This window comes from Canis lupus, chromosome 16 (genome assembly GCF_003254725.2).
Source record: "Canis lupus dingo isolate Sandy chromosome 16, ASM325472v2, whole genome shotgun sequence".
Taxonomy (NCBI): Eukaryota; Metazoa; Chordata; class Mammalia; order Carnivora; family Canidae; genus Canis; species Canis lupus.
Genome location: NC_064258.1, coordinates 47,214,996 through 47,240,936, shown reverse-complemented (window position 1 = coordinate 47,240,936; position 25,941 = coordinate 47,214,996). Strand labels below are relative to the sequence as shown.

General features: G+C 42.1%; 1 protein-coding gene and 1 long non-coding RNA gene across 2 annotated transcripts in view; one reads left to right on the top strand and one right to left on the bottom strand.

Annotated features, from left to right (window-relative positions):
• Positions 1-25,941, top strand: part of LOC112675239 (storkhead-box protein 2) — a 556,032-nt gene that overhangs the window by 519,300 nt on the left and 10,791 nt on the right. The window lies entirely within an intron of this gene.
• On the bottom strand, positions 3,674-24,833 carry LOC112675235 (uncharacterized). The gene is made up of 7 exons (XR_004805759.2): positions 24,199-24,833; positions 16,238-16,402; positions 15,519-15,683; positions 14,654-14,743; positions 10,638-10,795; positions 7,025-7,166; positions 3,674-3,813 (listed from the first exon to the last, which is right to left on the bottom strand). It is a non-coding gene; the product is annotated as an uncharacterized LOC112675235 (long non-coding RNA).

Sequence of the window (25,941 nt, the reverse complement as noted above, 5' to 3'; positions counted from 1 at the left end):
ATAAAAATGAGAACCCAAAAGATATCAAAAGTATGTTTATGCCTAAATATATCCAAAGAGCAAGGGAGTCACACTTTATTTAAAGCCAGACAAGTAACAGGTTAAAATGTAGAGACTCTTGGAGGGAGGCGAGGCAGGAGAAACTGGGATAAGCTGCTTCCCTGGTCTTTTGCTTTGTCAGTCAAATGCTCAGATGAATCCGGGTTCCATCGACACTTCAAGTTTGTCTCCATCTGCCCTAGAACCGCTCTCTAATACCACAGTCCCATGATGTAGTCACCTTTCCCTGTACTTCCCACCTCTCGGTATTTATTTATTTATTTATTTTTATATAAAATCATTAATTAACACAGTGTATTACTCATTTCAGAGGTAGTGATTCATCAGTTCTATGTAACACCCAGTGCTCATCTTATTACGCGCCATTAATGTCCATTACCCCGTGACCTCATGCCCCCACCACTCTCCCGTCTAGTGACCTTCAGTTTGTTCCCTAGATTTAAGAGTCTCTTATGGTTTGTCTTCCTCTCTGATTTCACCTTATTTTATTTTTCCTTCCCTTCCCCATGTTCATCTGTTTTGTTTCTTAAATTCCACATATGAGTGAAATCATGATTTTTGTCTTTCTCTGCCTTATTTCACTTAGCATAATACCTTCTAGTTCCATCTGTGCCATTGCAAATGGCAAGATTTCACTCTTTTTGATGGCCGAGTAATATTCCATCGTGTATACCACATCTTCTTTATCCCACCTCCCTATACTTAAAAGTGCTGTCTCCCCTGCTTGGTATCCCCTCTTGTCTGCCCTATCTTTCCAGGTTTAGCTAGAATGCAACCAGATTGATCTCTGTGAGTAAAGATTCTTCCCCTCCTGGACCCCTAGAGCGCTGTGTTCACAAAGTACAGAGCACCGATCACACGTGGCTTCCAATTCTGCAATGCAAATCCCCACACAACCTCTAAAACCAGAATCCACTGTGGCTGGTTGTATTTTCCAAAGATGAAAAGATCACATCTTCTATCCAGGCACTTCCAGAACCGTGTTACTAACCTGTCAGGATGTAGAGTCTAATTCTCTTTCCTTTGAATCTGGGCGGGGTTGTGGCTTGATTGCAACCAATAGAATGCAGTGGAAATGGTGCTGCATGACTTCCAGGTCACCTAGGCCATTCACTGAGCCTTTGTCTTGCTGCTGAAGCACTTTTACTTTGAGCCCTGAGCTTCCAGGTTAGACGTCCCGGTCACCTGAAGCCACTATGCTATGTGTAAACCGCTCCCCATGGAGAGCTCCTGGATGGATGCTTAGTCAACAGTGCTCGTCTTTAAATGCTCCCAAATCAGACACCAGATATGCGACTGGAGGAGTCTTTAGATGAATTTATGCCCCAGTTTTGCGTCACTCCCAGCTGTCTGGGCTCCAGATCTTATAGAACAGTCATTCCTGCTGTTTCAATTCCAAAGCCCCAGAATCCATGACCATAATAAGAAAATTGTTTCAAACCACTAAACTTTGAGGGTAACTTTTCATGTAGCAACAGTAACTGGGCTACCAGGTATGAGCTGTCTATGTATTTTCACTGAATTTACTGTTTTGGAGTGTTCTTCAGTCAGAAGTTATTAGTAGGGATCCCTGGGTGGCGCAGCGGTTTGGCGCCTGCCTTTGGCCCAGGGCGCGATCCTGGAGACCCAGGATCGAATCCCACATCGGGCTCCCGGTGCATGGAGCCTGCTTCTCCCTCTGCCTGTGTCTCTGCCTCTCTCTCTCTCTCTCTCTCTCTCTCTGTGACTATCATAAATAAATAAAAATAAAAAAAAAAAAAAAAAAAAAAAAAAAAAAAAAAGAAGTTATTAGTATAGCCATTATGTTATCAGGTAAACCAACACCCAGGAAAGGGTGGAGGACAGTCAGCGGCTTCTCCAGAGCCTCAGGCCAGTGCAAGATGAGAGAAAAGCATGATGAGGATCAATTCTAAGACACTTATTTTACTTGAAGCAAGAAAAAATATTTGGGGGAAGTATATCATTTTTCTAGAGGAGAAAAGTGAGCAGAATTTGGGTGCCCAAAGTCTGGTGAAAACAGGCACCACTCCTCCCTGCTTCCTCCCCTGAGGTGAACTGCCCCCTTGTCTAGGGAAAACTACCACCCTGCTGAGGCAGGATGGCTCCTGCAGGAGGAAAGCAGCAAAGAAAGCATCTCAGAAAGGTTAGGAATTTCCAGGCAGTCCTAAGAAAAGTCCTTCCTGTTGCTTCTTATGTCTTTTTTATGCCACGTTATGGGTGACACACACACACACACACACACACACACACACACACACGCACAGCTGACAGTGCACAGGACTTCCTGGGGATTGGACAAAGTCATTGTTGCTGGGAAGAAAAGGGAAGTGCACACTTCTAGTGAGTTTTGCCCTACGTGGCTGACATGTGAGGACCTGGGCAAACTTCCCAGTCCAAGGAGTCTATGTGACAGGCTCATAAAGGAGAGGAGAAGAATCCCCAGAGAACTCACTGAAGTGAAAGTGAGCTAGCTGTCCTCACAGGGGGCCCTGTCCTTATCCTGGGAAGGAGTGAAAGGAAGAAAAGAACTCGGTAGGCTTTGTAATGTTGTCTTGACAGTTAAGTAGTCGTCAATCAATATTATTAAGACATTAAGGAATCCAAGAAATTATTACTTGGACTACTAGTTTTTCTTTGCTTAAGACAGCTGAATAATTTTGCACAGACCAGGATGAGAATATAAAGTTCTTGGATGTTATTCCCCCAATTAAATTAATCAACCAAACAATAATCACTGAGCAGGACACTCCAAAACTGTTCATTTGGGTAAAGAAATTCCAAGGAAGAACTTTTTGAAACCTGTAGTAAGGAGGTGTTTCCTGCCATTTTAGCTGTGGTTTATTATACATTCGAAATCTACTCAACATTCAAGGCTCTACACTTACATTTTAAATATCAGGCTTCCTTTTTTTTTTTTCTTAATAGAAGTGAAATTTCTTTTTCTTTTTTAAGACTCTATTTATTTATCCATGAGAGACACAGAGAGAGAGGCAGAGACACAGGCAGAGGGAGAAGCAGACTCCATGCAGGGAGCCCAACGTGGGACTCGATCCCAGGTCTCCAGGATCAGGCCCTGGGCTGAAGGCAGCGCTAAACCGCTGAGCCACCCAGGCTGCCCCTGGCTTCCTTCTTCTTATCCTAAAATGTGTACACATGAACTGAGTGTTGGTGCATAGGTCCTTCCTAGTGTGATCACATACCGAACACCCTCAATTATCCGATCTCTAAATAGACAAATCTCCAGCATACATTCTGGGAAAAAGTCAATTATGGATCATCTCATTGGGGTACCTGGGTGGCATAGTTAAATGTCTGACTCTTGGTTTCAGCTCAAGTCATGGTCTCAGGGTCATGGGATCAAGCCTTGCATCTGGCTCCATGCCCAGTGTGGAATCTGTTTAAGACCCTCCCTCCCTCTCCTACTGCCCCCACTACCCGTGCTCACTCTCTCTCTCTCTCTCAAATAAATCTTAAAAAAAAACAACAAACCTACAAATCATCTTGTATTAGTTAAGATGGTGATGGCTGCTATAACATGTAAACCCTCCAAAACTCAGTGGCAAAATTGTAGTATTGATTTGTATAAAATATAAAATTTTATTTATGAAATTTATTTCTCATTCATGTAGCATCCAGTTGACACAAACCTCCACTCGGCACAGTCCTGTGGGGACTCCAGCTGAAAGAGCAATTGCATGAGACTCCTCAACACATGGCTCACAATGCTGCCCACGTCACTGACATCCAACCAACCTGCAGGATACGGAGAGCAAAGAAGCATATTTTTATAGGCCAAGCCTGAAAGTGTTTACATCACTTTTGCCCACATTCTAACAGCCAGAACTCGTCACATGGCCCAAATTGGATGCAAATGTTCCTGAGCAATGTTACCCTGGCTGAGCATCCACTTCCCAGCAACACAGAAGGGAGCAGAGTTCTTTGGTGGACAACCAACCCTCTGCCACACATCTCGATGACACTATAGATGCTCTCCATCGCCAGACCTATGGGATAGTGCCATGGAGGTCAGATTGAGCCCAGTCTCACCAGATCCAGGCTTTGCTGTCTTTGTCTGCATTATATTTAGTTTGCAGCAGTGCTATGGAGCTGGGATATGGTCCCTCCCATGATGACATGGCACAAATGAAGGAGGTTGTGTGCTGGCCCAGCTTGCATCCTAGCACAATGGTGTTTCATGTTTCCAGTGTTCTTTCCTCTGGGTTCTCTCATATGTGCGAGGACTTTATGAAAGAGGGGAGTGTTCCTTCTGTCCTCATTGACAGACGGACACGTTGGCATGGTTGGTGCCTACAGGCCAACTTTGGGAAGCCAGCACCAGGCATCAAGATTTGCTACGGGGCTAGGCTCTGGCCAGGATCTCACTTAGTAATAAATACTAGCCGCTTTTGTTCTTCTGTGAGCAGCTACTAATGATATAATGCCCAGGGCAAACAGGCCTGTGCAAAAACCTGTTCATTTGCATAAGAAATTGGCCCGCTCTGTGGGCCCAACACCCTCCTATGTAGATCTAGATTACTTTTAAGTAATGACAATGTAAACCACCATTTATTATTATCCCATTATACTAGGCACTGTACGAAGTACAGTGCAGGCTTTTATCTATACTAGTAACTGTTCTGTAAAGTGACGTTATTGGTTTTGTTTTAAAATGAGATACCTCAGCAAGCTTAAGTAGGTTGTTCAAAGTAAATGATGAGTGGCTGAGCTGAAATTCAAGTCTAGAACTACAGAACTCTAAAATGCAGTCTCCTTCCGCCACGCTATACGATGAGTACCGGCAGCTCCCAGCTCTCACACCATGAGGTACTTATCGCCCTCTTCCAAGAGCAAATGCTTAGCACACACAAGGCAAACACCAATCCGTTCATCCTTCCCGGGCAAGACTCACCCACAGAAGGCCTCTCAGACTGCTCGGGGCCAGCCTGGGGCCTTCACCTATAGAGTAACCCCCGCATACAGGAAGTTTGATGACAATGAATTCATTGCAAAGTGAGTGTTCATTGTACAAAACTGTACAACAATAGCATATGATCTGCGGCCACACCCACTCCTTTTCAACCACACAAAGGGTGAGCCACAGAGACACAGCAGCTGCTTTGGATCATTGTGTGATTCTCAATGTCATCATTACAAGACCCACTTCTCCTCATCTGCTTCTTCACCATTAACAGGTGTCCCTCCTCTGTCTCTAGAGATGTTACAAAAGCAGCACTGATTCAAAGAGCGACCAAGTGGTCACCCAGACAGCCTTTTTGCCAAGCCATGGAATACTTTAAAAGATAGTTACTGAAGCCAAGAATCCATATCACTTAGCACCTTCTCTGATGGAACACTTTGTGTGTTTCTTTGGAGACTTTAAGCAAAGGCAGAGCATTTTGGTGTTGGGGATCACAAGAAAGAAAAGAACTCTGCACACTCCCTTCGCGCCATAATTAAAATAATGACTTCATTTATTGGAGTACTTAAGATTGCCAGGCACTGTGCTGAATGATTTACACACATTGTCCTATTCAATCTTCACAATGATCCCACAAAGACTGTAATATTATTATTTCCATCTTACAGAAGAAAAAAACCCCAGTCAGATTAAGTAAGTTCATCACAAAGGACAGCAGTGAACTCCAGCCCAGGTCTATCTGACTGTCCCTTTCCTTGAACCAGCCTGCCTGGAGGTCCCAGAGCTGTCTGTGAAGAATACCTGCCAGAAGGAAATCCTGGCCTGGAGTGGAAAGACTTTCCAGTGCTGTGTGGCAGTGCTTTTGTTGTGCAATTACAAGAAAGGGAACACAGTGTTCTGAAATTGCACAAGGAATGTAAACAAGACAAATGGAATCTCAGAACTGGTGCTAATCCCCTGCTGGAAGTTGTTTCCAGAAAAAAGTCTTTTGTGTAGCATTTGACTAGATGGATTGGCCCCCAAAATGCTGGGGGAAAAAGTGCTGAGAGCAATGGCTGAGTTTTGCAAAGGTGTAGGCACTTAAGGAGTTTTATTTCTTCCTAAGTAAATGTTTTCCTTGCTTATACCAGACCTCAAATGTATGCTGAACTATTTAAGAATTCCAAGGAAGACTAGAATTAGCCTTTATGAGGAAAATCCCAAAGCCAGCATTTGTTGATGAAAGTAACTTCAAAATGTGTGATGGAATGATCTTGGCACTTCATAGTGAACCCCAATACTACCCCACTTAAGATTGGTAATGGCTTATGGGGACAGCCCTGGGATAGTTATGTGAAGGACCCCTTCCACGCATCCCTTCATATACAATAAATAAATAGATCAAGGTCATGAACTCCCAAGAATTGCTTCATTGCTTCAAATGAAAACTCTTACATGTAAAAGTACATACATGTTTTTATTTGTAGCTGAAGCTTTAGGAACTAATAGTACAAATGAGTTCATAAGATGTAACCACTTATTGAGCATTTACGATTTGTCAGGTCCTACACATAGTATCTTATTTAATGTTTAATGTTGACAATACCCTGTGAGTTTGTGGACAAAATAATTCTCATGTCCATGCTACAGACAAGGAAACTAAAATCTGGAGAAGTTAAATGATTTTCCCAACATCAAATGACAAAAATAAAACAATAACAAGTTTGATGTCCATTATTCAAGGGAAAACAATCCACAGATTGGGAGAGTAAAACACTCTTCCTGAAGGAATTTGGGCAAGAGCAGATTGTTTAGAGCGTAAGAAAGTAACTCAGAAACAGAACATGATTGGCTAGGAGGTCAGGGACTTCCTTCCAAGGCAAAAAGTTCCTATTTTCTAGGCTAATGTAAGCTAAAGTCGAGGTGGAGGGTTGTAACTGGGGTATGCTAGGTTTCTTTGACTGTGACACATTTCCCTTAAAGCGTGGCTGACTTAGGATTTGATTTGCACGTTGGGCCAGGCCACTGGGGAGGCCTTCATTTTGCAGGTCCCGATATAAGAATTACCTTTATCACCAAGAACATAGAGGTAGTAAGCGGCTAAGTCCAGATTCAGACCCACATCTTCGCTTCCAAGGACAGGCTCTTTTAACTTCTCTGAATAATAGACTTGAAGTTTCCTAGCATGATTGTACAATGAATGACTCATCTGAAAAACCAATAGGACCTAGGCATCATTTTGAAGTTCCTATTTCACTGAAGCATCCTAGGAATCATTGAGAGTAGAAAAAAAAAGGGGGGGGGTATTTTTCTATGTATTCAGAGATTGCTTATTTTTAAAAAAAACACATAGGCCTTTCTTAATCCACATTGTTCACTTGCCAAAGTCCCTCAAAATCTACCATCCATCCACTATGTGATGTAAGACATAATTTCATCAAGCCAAAAGTCACTTCTTTTGAGCTCTAAGACTTTGCCCATAATTTCCCATTTAGCACCTATGGGAGCTACATTAGCTCTGTCTGAAGATTTGCCCAGTGACTCTCTTGTAGCTCAGTCTTCTTGGCGTCTGTCAAGAGAGACTATAGTGGCAGCACATTAATAATTTAAGCCTTGTTTCACTGATGTCTCTGTGAGTAAAGCCCTGGCTGAACTTATACCCCTGGACGTTTTTAAACCAAACTTTGAAAAACATACTGATGTCACTTCTTCGTGTGGTTATCTTACTGTAGCCAGACCACCTTCTTGGAGATGGAGGTGCACCCCTTACTCCTAAAGGGTATAACATTCCAACTGACAATCATCCTGGCAAAAGATAAATTCTGGGGCAAGAAATAAGGGCCTAGGATTGAGATGAAGGAATACAACTTCCTTGTCTCTGAAGCAATGGTTCACTTTGGTGCTGAGTCAAAGGATGGAAGTGCCCTGGGTATTTCTGGCAATAGGGATGAGCTGCCCCTTGTCACATGCAAGTAAACCATGAAGACAGCAGGATAATGGTCTGGTAAGAAGCCCCAGGGCAGATACTAGTTTATACAATATTTGTAAATTCATTCCTGAGAAATCGATATCTATATCATTTTCTCTATCATCTATCTATCTCTAAAACTCTGGAGGTAGGGGAGGAAACACATATATTTACATGTATGTGGTTTTTTGTTCCTTCCTTTATCTTTGAACCTCAAGTAAAACCTTGTGTGTTTCGTTTTGTTTTGTTTGTTTTTAAGAGAGAGAGAGAGAGAGAGAGGAGCAGAGGGAAAGGGAGAGAATCCTAAGCATGCTCCATGCCCAGCATGGAACTGGACATGCGGCTCAACATGGGACTTGATCCCACCACGACCCTGAAATCATGACCTGAGCTGAAATCAAGAGTCAGACACTTAACAGACTGAGCTACCCAGGAGCCCCTGGAGTAAAACCTTGTTACATGCTGCAGTGTTGTCTCAGCCATGCTGTGAGGAATTAATGAAAATCCAGGCCCATGTAATTGGTAGATAGAGTACAGAACAGAGTGGTATCCTCTCCCTCAGGCTGGTAGCAGGGGTGTTCTCTGGAAAAGGCCTGGTGCGCCCAGAAGAGATGTGATCCTTGGGAGGGTCAATTGCAGTGTGACCAGGCCAAGACGGAAGGCCTTGAGAGACCTACCTCTGAGTTCAAGTCAGACAAAACTTTGGGAAACAGCAAATGAACGGCCAGCAAACAACTGTGAAGACACCCCATGTGTTGCAATAATACAGCCAGGGGCCATATCATCAGGATCATACTTGGCTAAGTTGTGCTCTGCCAAGGACAACCAGCCAAGGGGGTGAGTTAGGGCTGCAACCCAGCCCATCCTCCACTTACTAAGCATGCACACTTGCATGGGGCTGAGTCTACCTGGAGGAAGCAAGGGCATGTTTCCAATTTTCAAAGAGATGTTGTATGCACTAGGGCAGCCCAAATGCCACTGTAGTTTGAGGTGTACTTTAAAAAGTATAACTCTGGAACATAATGAACAGAATGAAGTACAAGTTGGGATGAAGAGGACTCAGGCTCAAGTGAAGTGACCCGTGAAGCAAGTTTGAGTAGAGAATAAATGATTACGGGGCTTGGGCAGTGGGCCAGAGCAGGTGGTGTGTCTCCTGTCACAGAATGGAGAGAGAACTTATATATAGTGCCTTCAGCCAGTATCTGCAGTGCAGGGTGCCTTGGGTGGGCATTCACATCTACATGTGAATAGGGTCCAGGGGAGCTGACCACAGTGAGCATGGGCAGACAGAGAAAGACCTGTGCTGTATTGTGGCAGCCAAGATGCCTTCATAACCATATAGAAAACCCTAGAAACTCCTAGACTTGTGTGGGTGAGAGTCAGAGCAATACAAATCTGTGACTGACAGTTGGATCTCATATCCCAACTCCCATCACCATCGGTGGCATAACCTAAGAATCATAGCTTATATCCAGGGGTCTGTTGGAAGGTTTTATTTATATACCTGGCTCCCATCAAGATGATAAGTTCCTTGGGTCAGGGAACATGTTCCATTCATACCTGTATCCCCCAAGAATTCCTGTAGTGCGTGCTATACAGTAGATGCTCAATCTATGTTTGTTGGAAGGATAAAGGACATAGAACTACAGGATGTGATCTCTGCAGAACTGGGCACATCATGTTCCTACTAAATGATCTCTGGCTGTATGCTAGTTTGTGCCATCCCATCTGACATTGCCACAAGGCTAAGGTGCTCGGAAAAGGCTAAAAGGTAGGAGAAGAGCTGTACCACTCTTGACAGTCATCCTGGGACACTTGAGCACTGAGCAGTCTTGACTCACCATCTACCAGGACTAGCCACTCCTCTGACTATTGAGCTGGATGTAGACAATTTGCTGAGCCAGGTAAGACAACCAGTGAGAGAGGAGAGAAGGTACAGAAACCCAAATGCCACAGGCTCCCCTCTTGGGGAGGTCTGAGAGAGATCACTGTGGGCTGGAAAAGCTCCCTGTGGGCATGAGCCAGATGGGCAAAGTTGGGGGAGTTAAGGGAGAAAAGGGAAGGGGAAAGGCATTTCAAGTAGGTGGAATAGCATGAGCAAAGGTTTGGAGGTGGCATAACTGATACCCCAAAAGTGTTTCTGTTAGGAATAGAAACCAAAGGGAAGGAAGACTGAATAGATTAAATGCTCTACAGAAGAGTATGTACTTGACCACACAGGCCAGCATTTGCCAAAATAGTCTCACTGGAATACTATAGACCATAGAAGAGTCCCATGGTCAAGTTAAAATCACAGTCCTAGTTCTCTTCCCATTAGGCAATTCACAGTGTGCTTTATTATAGCAAAGACAGAGTAGTTCAGCAGTAAAGAAAGAAATCTGTTTAACTTGGTTTAAAGCCTTGTTGAACATGAAAAGATGTGCAACATCATTAGTAATTAGGAAAGTGAAAATTTAAAACATAACACCCTATTAGAATAACTAAAAAAAAAAAAACAAACCTGGAGATGCTAAGTATTAGTGAGGATGCAGAACAGATGGAACTCTTGTACTACTGCTGGTCAGAGAGCAAAATGGTACCACAACTTTGGGAAACAGTTGGGCAGTTTTAAAAATAAAGTACATACTGTCTTAGCTTGGGCTGCCATAACAAAATACCATACTGGGGCGGGGGAGGGGGGGAGGGTTAAACAACAGATATTGATTTTCTCACAGTTCTGGAGTCTTCATGTCCAAGATCAAGGTGCCAGCATGGTCGCTTTATGGTGAGAACTGTCTTTCCGGCTTACATATGGTTGCCTCTCTCTGTCCTCACGTTCAGTCTGTAATAGATGCTTACTAGGCCCAGCAACCTCACTCCTAGGTATTTACCTAATGAAATGAAAACTTATATTCACATGAAATTAGGACACAAATGCTTAAAACATTTTATTCATCATCACTTACAACTGCTAACAACCCAAACCCTTTGAAGGGGACCAGAATATGACACCCCAAAACATGCCACTTTGGTATTAGGATTATTTTGAGGTGGAGGCAATTAGAATGAACAGAAGAGGAAAGAAACCTTCTCAGAACTGTCCCAATCTGATTAAAAACAGAAACTTCTGAGAAATGAGGACTGTCATAAATCCCCTCTCCTGGGGGAGTTTTATGGCTACAAAGAAGACGGAGATTCGGCACCAAAATGGACCTACACAAACAAGCTGTGCTAAATAATCCTTATCTTCCATTAGTTTCCCCATATATTTACCTTCCACAATTTACCACCCCAAAAGCTCAACCCCCTTTGCTTTGTCTTGCTATGTCTCCACAAATTTATTGCCCTTTGGCTAAAGTGGTAGATAAGCTTTGAGGTCTGACTACCTCTTTAGGGTTTTGATTTCTGTGAGGCCCTTCTTATGCATGTGAAATAACACCCCAGCCCCCACCCCGCCCTGCTTAATTTGTCTCTTCTCAGTTCATTTGCAGGGCTCCAGCCACTGAACCTAGAAGGGTAGAGGAAAAAGTGTTTTCCTTCCCCTATACAGCCAATGAATGGATGGATAAACAAACTGATACATTCATACAATGGAATACTGCTCCACCACAAAAAAGAATCAACTATTGACACAGGCAACCATATGGTTGAATGTCAAGTACATTGTATGCAGGGAAAGAAGCCAGACTCAAAAGGCTACATATTGTATAATGCATTCATATGACATCCTGGAATAGGCAACACTTGGAAGAGTAGAAAGCTGGCAAGTGGCTGCCAAAGTCTGAGAATAGGGTAAAGGTTGACCAGAAAGGGACAAGAGGGAAGTTTTGTGACTGAAGGAAACATTTTACACCATGATTAGGGGGATGGCTACACAGCTGTGCATTTGTCAAAACTCACAGAATTGGATACATTTAAAAGGTTATTCTTGCCATATTTAAGGTGTGTCACAATAATTTCTTTTAAATGAGGATAAAGGAAAAAATGACACAGAATGAATGTCAAACAAGTAAAAATAAAATGCCTATTCACATCCCTTGGAACTATGTTTACATGGAACACAATTTGTAACTGGGGTTTGATATCATAGATTAAGCATTCCGACAGTCACACCAGGATCCATCATTCATTTACTCATTCCACAAATATTTAGTGAGTACCCACCATATGCATTGTTCGAGATGCTGGGGCATCTGAGGGCAAATGCAAATTAAAAGCAAAAGGCTTAATCATCCCCATTGAAAATAAGGGAAGAGACACCTCCCCCTTCTCCCTGTTCTTTCAGAATTTCTTTCTTTGTCCTTTGCCATGCTATGGGAGAAGATGCAGAGAAGATTATGGAATGTGGGGAGTAGAAATTGGTCGTTGTTAATATGGTGTTCAAAGAGAACCTCAATGAGCAATGGAATTGAAGCAAAAAGTTGTAGGAGATGAGGAAGAAAGTCACGAGGCTATCTAGGGGAAGAATGGTCTGGGCAAAGGGAACAGTAGTTGCAAAGGCCCTGAGGGAGGTACACCTGATCTGAAGTGCTCGAACTTCACTGCCTCCTCTTCTTTTGAGAATGCCGCTTGCTGATCAATCTCCCCATCTGACCCACTTGCTGTGCTTACGAAACCAAGACTCACCCTTTCTCCGTCCACTCCAAAGAATTTGGAGGAACCTGGCCTTTGCTTATGTTTATCTGCACTTGACTCTGCTATGGTGACTTTATTTCTTCAGCATCTTCTCTTGAGAGAGAGATCCAGTCATCTCACTTGTTTGAAATCATCCCCAGCCTTTCATCCCATAAAGCTTAACTTAAGCGATCTGAGATGTTATTTCCCCAGCTGGATGCTATTGATTGTAAGAGGCTCTATCACTGAATAGAAGCCTTTCAGTGAGAGAAAGAAACAAAAGAAGGTAGTAAATGAGAGGAGTTAGGAAGAAAGGAGGGGAAAAACAGGGAGAGTGGAAGGCTAAATTTAATGTATAGTCTCTTAAATTTAGCATTTGTTTAACAGCAGTTACATGCTGTTATTGTTTCCCCATAAACTAGCAATGAACTGAGGAGTTTGAAACTAAAAACATAATACTACTTACATTAGCACTCCCCAAAATGAAATACTTAGGTACAAATCTAACAAAATATGTACCAGATCTATATGAGGAAAAGTATAAAACTCCAATGAAAGATATCAAAGAATAACTAAATATGTAACAAATGGGGGGATGCTTCATGTACATGGATAGAAAGACTCAATATTTTCAAGATGTCAGTCTTCCTAACTTGATCTCTAATTTCAAGGCAATCTCACTAAAATCCCAGCAAGTTATTCTGTGGCTACCAATAACCTGATTCTAAAGTTTATATGGAGAAGCAAAAGATCCAGAAAAGCCAACCCAGTGTTGAAGGAGAAAAACAAACTTGGAGAACTGACCCTACCTGATTTCAAGTCTTAGTATAAAGCTATAGTAACGAAGAAGGTATTGGTGAAAGAACAAGCAGCTCAATGGAACAGAATAGAGGACCCAGAAGCAGACCCCCACCAAGATAGTCAACTGATCTTTGACAGAAGAGCAAAGTGATACCATGGAGAAAAGCCATAGTCTTTTCAACCGGTGGTGCCAGAACAATGGATGTCCACATGCAAAAAAAAAAAAAGATTCTAGACACAGACCCTTGTACTGTTCACAATTATCAAAGCTTAACTCTGGCTTACTTAATAATCAGAGACTAAATTTTCTTCCAAATCAAATTTGGACCCCCACAGTTATTCACAACCTTGTGAGGACTTGCCGCTTTTCAGACACACTTAAGAGCTTGGCCTTATAAACACACTGAAGACTGACAATGTAATTTGAAGGCATCATGGAGAATCCTAGGGGTTTACTGGCATTTCCTCTTTGGTTAAACTTATAATTTTGTTTTTCCTTTTTGGAGGATAAACATTAAACAGCTTCTACTGAAAGTCACTAGAAATTTTTTTATAGATTTTGGGTTCTGAATAACAGGGTTTTGTGGGGGGGGGTTGTTTTGTTTTAACGCTGCATGAAGTGGTCATAACAATTTCCTCTAGCTCTGAGAACTTTTTAACTTGCTCTGTGTGGCAGGGCAATTTGTAATGCTTGGCGTGTGCTAGGCAATCTTAAGCACACATGACATGTGTTTGTTTCAATTCAGTAAAGCAGTGTAATCTTTGTGAAGACATTTCTAGCGACCATTAGGGATACAAATCTAAGTTAAGAGTGTGTGGTGCCACCAAATAAAGAAACAGAAGTGGCAAAGTGAAGAGGTACTTGTACACTGGCTCAGTCCGAATGGCCATAGGCAATGCCAACCACGTGGGCACCTCTCTTCTGCCCAGCAACTGGCAAAAATTTTTGACAGAGTGTGCATTACAGATCCCAATTCCATAGATGTAAATGCATCAAAAAAAATTAAAGCGAGTCATAAACTAGAGGAAATATGGCAGCTTTCAAAACTCACAAGGCCTTGAGAATTCTATTTTGCCCACAGAGCTGGAGCTGCATCTACCAGCTAAAAAAGTTGTACCTGGGATCCCTGGGTGGCGCAGGGGTTTGGCGCCTGCCTTTGGCCCAGGGCGTGATCCTGGAGACCCGGGATCAAATCCCACGTCAGGCTCCCGGTGCATGGAGCCTGCTTCTCCCTCTGCCTATGTCTCTGCCTCTCTCTCTCTCTATCTCTGTGACTATCATAAATAAAAAATAAAAAATAAAAAAAAAATAAAAAAAAATAAAAAAGTTGTACCTATCTCTCCACTTTCTGTAAGCCCAACTCTTTCGCCAGCTTCAACCTTAGAGATAACAGAATTCAGGTCAGTTTGGAGGGAAAACCAGTCTAAAAAGGAAGAAGAAGACAATAGTTAACGTTTATTTTAAACATCCTGCCTGGACTACCACGAGACTCATTTCTTTCAGATCGGACTTGGTTTCCTGAAGGCTCGTGGGTAAATATGGGTTTTCATGGCTCTACTGAAACATGTAGGCTCCCCTTTCTGGGGCCCGGAACCTCCCTTGAGTTCGCTGTTGTGAAATACCACCTCACATCTGATACAGGAATTAGGAATGAATCCTATAAAAGTTTTGCATGTTCGCGTGTATGGTTATTTTTCTTTGGGGTGTATTCTGTTTCTTTCTTTTTGAATGAAATTATAAAGCCCAAACCTTTTAATCATGGCTACAAGCTCTCATACAGCAAAGCCTCTCCCTTCCTGTTTTAGCAGTAAGAGCTTTGGCTTGCTGCTTCTGGAAAAATGCCCAGCTTTCTAAGGACGAGTAAGCCCCTCAGCCTGGAAATACATGGCAAGAACAGACACAGGAGGGCAAAGCCAAACCAGGCCAAGATGTAGGTATGTGGAAGGAAGAGTCACCTTGCAGGGGCTCTGTGGCTCTCCCCGAGAGCCTGCCCCAGCGTCAGAACGAACGCCCTGCATCTGGCAACCCACAGACAGAAGAGAAGCAAACAGGACCACAGGCCTCTGCTCCTCCCATCTTAGAAGCTCTTGGTAGACAAGAAAGAGCAACATGGCTACTGGGGCGGCTAGAAACACTTTCCTCTGATTTCTGGCCATGAAATCCCCCACAGTCAACGCAAGCTTTCAGATATATCTTACTTATTTGGGTTGATTTCTCTTATGAGAAAAAAGACTCCTTTTCCATTACCAGCTGACTCTGCCTGACACACTTGGAGGCCCTTGACTTTTCTGGCCACTGATAGGGCTTAGGATGAGCAGCAGTGCGGTCCGGCCAGGATCCACGGCCCTTCCCAGGGGGCACCACTATTGAAAATGAAAATATTTATGTAGAAGAACAGACATTTGATCTAAATAGTCAGCCCTACCTCACAGTGAGATATATATATATATATCTTTTGTATCTACTTATGTTAAATAGCCATCTTTAAGCACAGTCTTCTTAAAACAACTACTAACTTTTGAAATAGACGCTGATAGTTCTTGAGCAGATTTGGTCCACAGGTTTTCTCAAGGTCAGTTACTGGCTGGCAGGTAAAGGTTGACAAAACTGTGGTGTAAATTGCATTTCGTCATAACTTCCTTGAGAGTCAGAAAGGTAATAATATTTTCTTTCATTAAGCACGCACTTTGTAAAAAAAATATTGCTCCCCAAATTGTTTATTATAAAAGGAAAAAAAGGAATTACTAAATATCAAAATAAATAGTTGTGGATTCAGAGCATACAATAAATGACAAATCCACGGAGCAAGAGCGTTCAGGATGCTTTGTGTACGAGCTATGGAAGCCAGGTTCAGCTTTTGCTTTCTGCCCATATTACATGCACGAGTAGCCCACAGTTTCCTGTGCTTGTCACTGACCTTGCCGAATGGCAATCTGATGATGCCGTACACCTCACAGGCCACAGCACAGACCACACAGCACAACTGACTGGCACACCAAGTGGCCTGCCCGAGCAGCAGCAAGAGATGAGTCCCGGGAGGTCTGGAGACTTGGAGGAGTCATCGATCCCTAGACACAGGTGTCTGAAAGCATATTGTATTTTAAGCATCCCACATGCTGTCCTTCAGAAGGAGATATTAGTTGTGCTGTGTCTGGAAAGGGTCAGGGATACGCTCAAGTAGGAACTGTCTTCACTGCACCTGCATCTTATACAATAAAAGCAGAGTTCTACCAAATTTACCCGGGTTCACTTAATGTGACTGTAAATACGCACAGGTGATCAAGTGTTGAAAATGATCCATGTTCATTACATTTGAAAAGAAGATATAATCTCTGTTATTGAGGGAACGGTATAAGATATATATGCATAAGTCCTACCTTATTATTTATTAAGTTGTTCAAAGCATTTATATCTTTATTTTCCTTCCATTAGACCTGTCATGCTGAGTGTGTCGTGTTAAAATCTCTATCTTCTATCTTCTTGTATTCTCATCTCACGTGATTTCTGCTTTATGTTGGTGGTTGCTGTATTCTTTGGGGCATAGACGTTTATAATTTGTCTTCATTGCAAATTGTGGTTATCAGCCCCAATTCTATGTATTTTTTTGTCTCATTTAAAGCTTTTTGGCCTGAATTCACTTTAACTAATATGAGTCACTACCTTGTCTTCTTACTGTTTTTATATTTTTAGTATGCTCTTGGCCATATCTTCATTTTTGTTTTTGTTTTTGTTTTTTTATTTATTTTTTATTTTTTATTTTTTGGCCATGTCTTCATTTTTGAATCACTGTGTTTGGGGTGTGTCTCCTTAAATATAATATGGGATCCACTTTTGCTTTATGAGCCATTTTGAGAATTGGCTCATTTGTCCGTAGAGCAAGAAGAGAAGATAGTGGCAAAGGCTATTCCATTAACTGATATGACTTATGTGTTTAGTCTCAAAGTTATCATATTATATTATAATTATGCATGTATTAGAGTTACTGTAGTTCCTTCTGAATTGGGCCTATTTTCTTTGCTATTTATTTTTTCCATTGCTTTTGGCATTTCAGAAGGTTTGTATGTTTGTTCCAATGGCTGTCTTTGGTGCCTTTAATCTCCTTTTTTTCATACTGAGACTTTGCCATCTGGTATGTCCATTTGTATCCTTCTTCACTTATTGACTGTACAACTGTCAGTTTTGCTATTTTACCTTCCTGTTTCTCTCCCTTCCCTCTGTTTCTTTGGTGGTTTTATTTTTATTTTTCTAAAACATAACATATAGAGATAGTAGAGTAGTAACTCTTCGGTCCATATCCTCACCCTTGTTTTAGTCTTAGCTATGCTATCAAACATATTATGACATAGATAACGTGATAATTAATATTGTATAGTAATATAAAATTACATCATAAAATATGTTTTTACCCCTGATTCTTTTACTAAGGTTTTCTGGTTATCTCCTGGCTAGATAAAGCTCATCCCCTAGAAGAATTCTACAGTATGTGTGTACAGTATTCCCTGAGTTACTACATGTTAAAACCACTTCCTTTAACCTTGGTATTTGAAGGACAGTTTGGCTGGATAAAAAATCTTTGGCTCACACTCTTTGTTCTTGAGCCTCTTAAGAATGCTGCCCTAAAAAAAAAAAAAAAAAAAAAAAAAGAATGTTGCCTTTTATTGACTGGCTTTATCAGTTGCTCATGAGAAGTCTGATGTAAGTTTAATATTCTTACCCTTATAAGTAATTTGACCTTTTAGTTAGGAGGCCCTGTAGTAGATTGAATAGTGACTCTTTTTTTTTTTTTAATTTTTATTTATTTATGATAGTCACACAGAGAGAGAGAGAGAGAGAGATAGAGGCAGAGACACAGGCAGAGGGAGAAGCAGGCTCCATGCACCAGGAGCCCGATGTGGGATTCGATCCTGGGTCTCCAGGATTGCGCCCTGGGCCAAAGGCAGGCGCCAAACCCCTGCGCCACCCAGGGATCCCGAATAGTGACTCTAAAAAGATATGTCTTTATCTAAGTCCCTGGAACATGTGAATGTTACCTTATTTGAAAAAAAGAGTCTTTGCAAATGTAATTAAGAATTTTGATATTAGATCATCCTGGATTACCCAGATGGTCTCTAAATTTAATGGACAAGTGTTCTAATAAGAGAAAAGGACAAGGACATAAATTTGAGACAGGCAGTGGGGGAAATGCATAGGGATAAAGAAGAGAAGGCCACATGAAGACTGAGGACAGAGTGCAGTATGTGACCACAAGCCAAGAAACACCTAGAGTCACCAGAAGCTGAGAAAAGCAGAGAGGATTCTCAATTAGAGCCTTCAGAGGGAACATGGCCAGGTTAACATCCTGATTTTGGACTTCTGGACTCCAGAACTGTACAAAAATAAATTTATGTTGTTTTAAGCCACCAGTTTGAGGTAAACTATTATTAATACAGGCCCTGAGGAGTGCGTGTATGTGTGTGTGTGTCTTTAAAATCTCATAGTTCACTAGAAAATGTCTCATAATTGCTCTTTCTTGATAAATTTTCCTAGATATGTAGTAGTCTTTTCAAATATTGTTTACATTTTTTTTTCTTATTTCCAGAGAGTTTTCTTGGATTATAGGATACTTCATTGCTTTGTTTTTCTTCTTTAAGTGCTGCTACTGTATGTATGTTGGACCTCATTTGCCTGTTTTTCATCTTAATCACGTTGTCTTCAACCCCGGTTACACCTCTCTTAATTTTATTTCCATTCTCTTATTTAGCTGCCCTTCTTCAATGCTGAAATCATACAACATTCAAATCTATCCAAACCTTGTATTTATTCTTAATTTTTAAAACACTTGAATTTTTCTTTATTTTCCTAAGTCAATCAACTCTTGTTGCATTTCTTCCTATTTTGTGCCCATTTATGGCCCTACTTTTTAAATGTATGATTTTGTTGTTTTCCAAAACATCCTCAGTTGTTTGAACAGAATAATTTCTGTTTGGAGTGCTGTTGTATAGTTTTCTTTGGCTTTGCAATTGGCTTGGGGTGGAGAATTTTTATCAGTTCAACAGTTGTGATTCTCATTTTCTGTGTTCTTCTAACAGAAATTCTTTATGGAATTAGGTTGATTATTTTTTCTTTTCCTGGGCATTTTGTAACAGAGTTCCTAATTCAAGACTATTCTCAGCCTTCAGCTGTCAGAGCAGTGAAGTGAAATGTCTTTAGTGAACAGTGAGGGGAGCAGGACCATCATGCCTTATTTCTGCAAGATCATAAGTTTTCTCCTTGGTTCCTTTCCATGTCTCTTTGTTCTTTTTCCTGGAGATTTTCAGTTTCCTGTCTTATACATTCCATACCCAGCTTATAGTGACAAGTGATAGGAACTGTCTTGGGATATGGTGCTCATTTGTCTACTCATTGTAATTTGAAGTTTTTGAAGGTAATTGGTAGTTTTGAAGTTTGAAGTATTCTCTTTTTCTAACGCTGAACTCAACGGACTGTAGCAGTTTTCTCGCACTCCTGTTTGAATATAAGGTCTGTATGAAGAGATTCGATTTCAGGTAGCTGCACTTATCCTCCAAATATGGAAACTCCCTTAGATTAGTGTTTCTTGACCTCTTTTGAACCCCTTTTCTCTTTTTATCATCACAAAATCTCATACAGTATTGAAATGATTATAAAATTCAAAATCGATGAAATCATACAACTAAAAGCAAATCAAAGCAATGGGACAAAGCACTATTTTCTTTCCAGACACACATTTTCCCCTGCTCAGATTCTGGTGTGTGAATATTTCCTCATCTTCTCCTCCAAATCACTGAACTGAGTAATTTCCAGAGCCATTGTCTTAGTCCATTCAGGCTGCTATTCCAAGAATACCATAGACTGGGTGGCTTGTAAACAACAGAAATTTATTTCTCACAGTTCTGGAGGCGGGACGTGCAAAATAAAGGCACCAGATGGCTGTTTTTTGCCATGTCCTCACATGATGGAAGGGAGGAGGGAGCTCTCTCGAGCCTCTTTTATAAGGGCATGATTCCTATTCATGAGGGCTCTACCCTCATGACCTAATCACCTCCCAAGGCCCTACTTCCTAACATCATCCTATTGGGGGAAGAGACTTCATCATATGAATTCTGTAGAGAGAGAGAGAAACATTCAGTTCGTAGCAACCATAATATTGGATCAGGATATTTTGCCATAGTGGTTTTGATATAGGACTATTTGGTTACTTCTAGACTTATGCCTTTTGTAATACTTTTGTTCTCTCTTTTTCTTAACTTCTTATTGTCTATTCTGTCCATTTTAAGTGGTATGATAGTACTCATACCCAGAATCTATCAATACCATTGACCTAATGGATAATGTGAGAGGAGGAATAATGAATGTGATAGTTGGCTCTTCTCTCTCCCTTCTTCTACCCATAGTTAGCTGCATTCATCCCCCCTTGGCCAGAACACATCATGTTAACATATTATCATTTGATCACGTCCCCACCCTGGTTTGGGTCCTAGCTATACAATTATATATATATTAAATCTTCATGATCAGTGCTTTTGTTGAAGTTTTGCTACTTATCCCTTGCTGGAAATAGCTCATCCTTGAAGAGAGTTCCCTAGAAGAGCATGTATATGTGGTATTGATTCCCTGTAGGGTCTTCAATGTGAATAAAGGTAGCATTAGGAGAAGCATTGCTTCTGGAGGAGAATCAGATACATAGAGAAGCAGTGGTGGTCCTTGCAGTTCTGAAAGTGAAGAAAAAGGAGACAAGAGGGGAAATCTTGAGACTCTTGAAGAAATGAAAGAAATGCACTTTTACATCATAATGGTCACATTATGGTTTTTAGTATTCATTTGCAATTTGAATATCCCAATTTTTCTCAGCCTGTATACAAACGATGCCATATGACACGTAGACTAGTTGTCCTGATGTTGAGAGCCCAGTCTATGCAACCCTAAGGCTTTCAGAAGCATAACCCCCTGCCACTACTAACACCCATTTTTGAGGTCCCTCCAGCTCCAGTATCTTGGGTTCTCTGCTTTGTGGACCAATCCACTAAATACACTACTTAGACCTTCAGTTTCCCTGGGCCAGATGCCAGCCCCACTGCCTTCCCACTTTTAGCCAAATTCTCATTTCTTATCTATGGCTGCTACATGCTCCACTGATGTGATCCTACACCAGAATGTCTGGGAGTTCCTCCTGGCCACCTGCCTCTGTCCTTTCCAGGGTAGTTCTTGTCATTTTACTTGATCTGCCAACTCAAGCTTGGACCACAGCTCATCAAACCACTACCTTGGGGAATAAGGAGGGGGATACGCCCTCAGGTGGCAGCTTTCCACACCCTCAGGGTACACACTCAAGGGTAATCAGGTGTCCTTATGGGCTCAAGCAACAGTCTTGAAACTACTGAGAATAACTCACCTGTTCACCCTCCACCTTCAGTCTTATTGGTTCCAGTTGGTCACATCCCAGGATCTAGTCTCTGACACAGTCTTCTAGCTCTTTTTCTAGAGCCTTCTCAGCCCCAGTGTTAATCCATTTAGGCAAACAGAGGCCTTGGAAGGGAGCACTCCTGCCCTCACAGCTGGTATATGTTTGGGCTTTGACAAAGCATTTGCCATATAAGTTCCCTCGTCCCATCCATGAGGTGGAATGACATTCTAGGATAGGGTAGAAATATATTAAGAAAGCGCAAAAGCTTAATTGTTTATTAGTCTGTTTTATAAGTATGTTGAAATATACCTAGTTTCGAAATTGCTGAGTCAAATGTCATGCATCACATGAATCTTGTGGGGAATATAGTGCAAGCTGGTCCATAATAGATGGGCATTATATTGCTGACCCAGAAGGAAGCAAAGTAGAACCACCTCAATAATCAAAAATGTATTTCATTCCACTTGGTGGTTTTATAAGGCATTTAAACAATTTGGTAGTTGTTGTTAAAAATAAAAGTAACTACCAGCAGGTTCTGACCTTTTCAACTTCTACCAGAAAGGAATGTTTTCTTAGCTCCTTCTAAGCCACTCAATAATAGAATTAGCCTGTCTCCATTAAGGATGGTCTAGGATCTTAAAAACCAAAACCAAAACCAAAAAACAAGACCCACTAATTTTAGCTACATAGAAACTGGCATCACATGTTTGAGCTCTGGGGTCCTCAGTGGCAGATCCTTGAATTAATCTAAGTCTGGAAGAGGGTGGGTAATTTGGAATCAGTAACCCCAAATATGGATATTAGTTATTTTACATACAAATTATATGGTTAATAAAATGGAATGCCTATATGCCTCAAATTTTTATAGCATTATCTTATTTAATGCTTACAACATCCTTCCAAGTAAGGAGCTAATACCCCATTTTATATAAAAAGAAGCCACTTCTCATAGATATTAAGAGATTGCCCAAAGTTGTCAACAAGTGAGAACGGAACCTAGGTTTATCTGATTTCAAAAACCTAATCTCTTCCCACTACACAACAATGCTTTCCCATATACACTGGGTGTACAGGATGAAGTTCCCATTCACTGGACATTCTTACCTGGGATTTTCCACTTCCTTCAACATTTCTTGGCAAAGAGTGGCTTCCTTGAGGTGCCTGGATGTCCCGAGTAGGCACTGAGTACACATTCCCAATTCCATCTACTGTATCTTTCTCTAATGCAAAGTTTGGAAATCTAGAACCATGTTTCCTAGTCTTTTTTTGTGGCTGAGGCTTCTGTGAATTAGGTTCAACTAATTATATGCATTTGCATGAGGCTGGGAGTGAGAATTGCAGCAAAATCAACCTTCCCACCCATGTGGCTGTAACCACTGGCAAATGTGATTGTGGAGACACTGGGGCTTTTGGTCACTAATTTAATGGGTGCCAGGAGATAGAATGGGGGCGACAGGGACTTCCTGATTCTTATATTTCAAGGACAGCAGTATGTTTCCAGTCATCACTTCCAACGACAACCTCCTGATGGCCACCCTTCACGGCTGTGGCCGAGGTGCAAGCAACCCTAAAGTCAGCTCCCCCAGCCTTCCAAACAATGCTGTAAACACCTGCTTCTCTCTGTTTAATGTCTTTCTGCTTAAAATAGCTAGAGTGGTTTCTGTTTCCTGCAGTGAACCCTGCTGATACACGCTGTTTTCCTTCTTTCCCACTAACTGCTGGTCTTTGCAACTGCCAACACTTCAACTGATCCTTTAAGCTCTAAAATGAAAGTTTGAATATCCCCATTCACTCCCTATGTCTCTTATCCAGCTTTACTTTTCTCCATAGAATTTATTGTTACTAGGGACACCTGGGTGGCTCAGTGGTTGAGCACCTGCCTTTGACTCAGGGTGTGATCCCAGGATCCAGGATAGAGTCCCACATCGGGCTCCTTGTGGGGACCCTGCTTCTCGTTCTGCTTATGTCTTTGCCTCTCTCTCTCTCTCTCTCTCTGTGTCTCTCATGAACAAAAAAATAAAATCTTTTTTCAAAAAGAATTTATTGTCACTCACAGGTGATTTGTTCATTGAATGTCCACCTCTACTAGAATTTAGGCTCCACTGGAACAAGGATTTAGTTTTGTTCATGTCTATACACTTCTCTAACACTTGGAACAGCCCTAGCAAATAGCAGGGACGTAATACACAGTGTTGAGTGAATGAATCTATTTTTCTTTTTTTTTTTTAAATATTTATTTATTTATGAGAGAGAATGGAGGCAGGGGTGGGCAGAGGGAGAGGGAGAAAAAGTCTTAAGCAGACTCTGTGATGAGTGAGGACCCCACTTGGGGCTCCATCTCAGGACTATGAGATCATGACCTGAGCCGAAACCAAGAGTCAGACACTCAACTGTTTGAGCCACCCAGGCGCCCCTAGAGAATATTTATCAATAGGCCATTTCTGTTTCTTAGCCATCTCTCATGCGAAGGAACTCACCCTAACTTTTAGCTGCTAACTTTATCCTGAAACTTCGGACAGTAGGCTCAAACATAACTTGTGAATTGAAAATGTCAACACCTTGGAACTGGTGCATTAGAGAGAATTTGGAGATTATGAGCATTCTCAGATCTATGACCCAAGCTCCCAGCAGATGGAACACCTTGGGCATTCTCTTTGCCTGATGATTCATGTGGACGGGTGTTTGGGTGTTCAGACTTTTAAACGTTCTTCTCAACCAAAACTGAAACCGAGATGTGCAATCACTGTGGAATTTTCCGCACCTGCAAAAACAGTTGTGTTACTAAAATCAGCTGCTTTTGCTGCACAGGCTGCCGCATGTGAGGGTGGTGTTTGTCCAGCCACGTGTGTAAGGGGTTCACAGAGCAGCGTGTGCACAGTACCAGCACAGGACCTTCCAGAGAGCCCGCATTCTCCATCCCCAGGCGTTTATAAACCAGAGACAGAGAAACAGACCAAACCTGCAAGGAGCAGCTTGCTCTGAGCAACAGAACTGCACATGCAGCTCCTTGCCTTGATCAGAGGACACCAGAAAATGCTTTCTGAAACGTCCTACATCTTGATCCTTCCACAGCATGACTCAAGTTCTTGGACAGACTTAACATTTCTGTAAAACCAGCTATTAGGCCTGGCCACTTCCTTCCTTCCTGGCACTATTTTCAGTAGCACAGACACGGAGCCCCTGCACCTGTTGCTAGTACAGCCACAGAAGGAAACCTCTACAAACCCTCATTTGTCCCCACGGCACAGCCAGGGATGCTGAGCTGCAGCAGGGGACAGCATCTGGGTCCAGAGGGGCCGTTGGGACTCAGAGGAGGGAACACTTCACCCGGCACCTTCTTGGCACATCCTGGGGCTCCTCTTCGGGGCTGTGGATGGCCACGTTCCTGGGGAGGGGGTGCAGCCAAGAATCCAGCCCTGTTCTTTTGATACTGGAATGGTGGATCCCAGGGGAGACGGAGGAGGTTCTGGGGTTGGGGGGTACTTCCAATCTTACATGTTGGGATGCAAACATGTGATTGAGACACAGCTCGGAGATGCTTACAGTCCTGTGGGCTGTGATGCCCTTGAGGAGAGTACCCTACAGCCTGGGAACAGATGGGAGAGGAGAGCTGGCTCCGGCCCCCTTGGCTGGTCAGTGTCAGGTCCCCCTGGCTCTGATCATCCTGGCCCTGAGTGTGCCATTGGATGGAATTTTAGGATGAGGTAGCTGAACACCACCAGGTAGAAATCGGCTTCTGCTCCCATTCTCTTTCCACACCAAAACTAATACCAAGGTGTTGGATATCCAGCACGCATGCCAGGGACCCATCTTGGGTACCTCATTGCAACCCTCCTCCTAGCATGCTTTTTGTTTCTTCAGTAGAAATTTGGCAGAAGAGCAGGATTCTTATTTTCACCTTTTATCTGGGTCTGTTTGTCCACAGCTAGAATAACAGGGGCTCTAAAAACCTAATGAATTCAACGTTCAAAGAATGGCCTCAAGCAAATGGAATGTCTAATGTTCCATCTCTCTGGCTTAGGGCAGGAGGCCATTGGGGCTTAACATCTTTTTCATTCACATGCAAAATATTTCCCAAAGCCCAAGTTTTAAAATTCAGAATCCTGAAACCAAATCACTAATAACCTTCCCCATTCCTAAAACTTTCCATGTCCAGCGGATTTGTGTGTCTTTTTTATCCATGTGTATTTCTTCTTCTCTATAAACACATTTGAATAGAC